Raw genomic sequence first — 2,090 nt, 5'->3', positions numbered from 1 at the left:
CACCCTGAACTGTTTCTCTGTTTATCCTTTTGCATGCCCCTTAGGTTTTGGCTACCTACTTTGTGGTTGTTGACCTTTGCTTGGTTTACGACTCTGGCTTTGGATGTCCCTTTTGTAAATAAAACAAACTCCACTATTCATATCTGCAGGCATCTGACCTTGTACGTAACACTGTTACAAACACAAATTGCTACCATTCCAGCAATTGAAAAACTTATAAATGAGTTAAAAGAAATAAAAGGGATCATGTCAAATTTCAATTACATTTTAACCTTTCCATTGGTCCATTGGTCACTCATCACGTCCTCATGCAGTCTCACAGTGTGAAGATTCTGCTTGTCTGGTGCGTAGGGAAGTAGGTCTGGTTCAGGGTCATGGCGCTGTTTGTTAGGGTCACGAGGTGACGGAGAGCTTTTTGCATGACCATGTTGTACAGCACTGCACATGCCCTCACAATTTAGCAGACTGGCTGGTACAGCAGCCTCCCACCTGATGCATCCAGATAATGCTATTGGTCTTTTAAAAGCCCCATGGCACACTGTATAATGGAACATGCCAGAGCCTGTGCATCATTGTAGCATTTCTTCTCTACACTTAAGTAACTCCTGCTGTCACCTGCAGGAGTCATGCAATGTTTAAGGCTGTTATGGTATGACAAAAGCAAAGATGCAAATGTTTAAGGTGAGTAATATTTTAACATTGTAATATAGGCTAAGTTTGAACTTGACTAGAAGCCAGCCATCCTGTACAGCACCAGATTCAAGTTTGTTTCTTACACTGCTGTGTCTTAGAATGAATTAATTATGTGTTGAACCAGGCTATAGTGCAACTACCTTTGTTAGAGTCATTGTAGCATCAGAAAGTACTTGCATTTTATAGAATGAAATTGCTTTTGGTTGATAAACGCAGCTTCATTCTGACTAGGTGATCTTATAGCAATATGACTGCAGTCAGTTGCTCCAATTACATTGGGAAACTGAACATTGCTGCAAATTGCATTTTGATGTTGGCCTGTTCTCTGACCCTTTAAGGAAATTTGATGTACCAACATGTTCATTTAATTATGCCAGTGAATGTGGCTGGCATGATGGTGTTTAAGGATGGTTGAGATATCCCTGGCCTGTCAGCTAATTCCCCCTGGAAGCATCTAGTTGCCAGGAATCCAAGGGTCATTAAGACCTGCAAGTGGACAGATATTGCCCAGTTTCGCAAAAGGCAGTCTTTCTAAAATTGGGCCCAAGTATTAATTATTGAGCTGCATAATTTAATATGGGTCGTTGGGTGTGAGGATCGTAATTTGCACCTTTTGTTGTAATTCCCTACTTTACCCCAAGATGTTGTCAGTCTCCACATGCTATAAATGTTGTGTATGGATCTTTGCATGCATAAATATGAGCCCAATTTCACAGCAAGTACTCTATATGGAAAAAAGTATTGGGACACCATATTACAAGTACAGGAGCTTTTATGAAATCTTATTCTAAATCCATAGGCATTACTATGGAGTTTGTCCCCCCCCTTTTGCCACTACAAAAGCTTCCACTCTTCTGACAATGCTTTCTACAAGATTTTGGAGTGTGTCTGGACTAATTTTTGCCCATTCATCCAGAAGAGTATTTGTAAGGTCAGATACTATGTTGAACAAGAGGGCCGTAATAAAAAAAAAAATCGTAATAGCCAGAGAAACAAGGATCAAAAAGCCAGCACAGAAATGACCAAGCCAAAAGAAAAAATACAAACCCAAAAGCTGCTGTCAAGTCAGCTTGCTGTGTATTCACAACATTTGACAATGATTATTGGCTGCCAATGAACAAATCCAATCGTTGTCAAATCGACAAGCATCAACAAATAAATCTATACAACCCATTCACCACAACTCTCTCACCTGAGAGAAGCATTGGCTGGAGAGCATCCAGCATTATAAAACAGTATAAGTGCTCCCACAGAGAACATGATTAGACATTAGAGTTGACCATCTCTTGGTCTCTGAAGGTAACACCACAGTCCTTTCTGTTGTCAGCTGCTTCTCAAAGATTCATTTATGACATTGAGCTGACAAAGAAATTACAACAGAGTACAGCTTGAGCATT

The 2,090-nt window shown here is 40.1% G+C and overlaps 1 long non-coding RNA gene across 1 annotated transcript in view; it reads left to right on the top strand.

Moving 5' to 3' along the window:
* The first annotated feature begins 501 nt into the window (after positions 1-501).
* The window catches only part of LOC145653701 (uncharacterized), an 11,403-nt gene continuing 9,814 nt past the window's right edge, over positions 502-2,090 (top strand). The window contains exon 1 of the long non-coding RNA XR_014119847.1: positions 502-681. This is a non-coding gene — a long non-coding RNA (uncharacterized LOC145653701). The remainder of the gene's footprint in view (positions 682-2,090) is intronic.

This window comes from Electrophorus electricus, chromosome 3, assembly GCF_041902795.1.
Source record: "Electrophorus electricus isolate QZ-2024a chromosome 3, ASM4190279v1, whole genome shotgun sequence".
Lineage (NCBI taxonomy): Eukaryota > Metazoa > Chordata > Actinopteri > Gymnotiformes > Gymnotidae > Electrophorus > Electrophorus electricus.
Note: the sequence above shows the minus strand (reverse complement) of the source record. Positions and strands in the feature narration are given on the sequence as shown.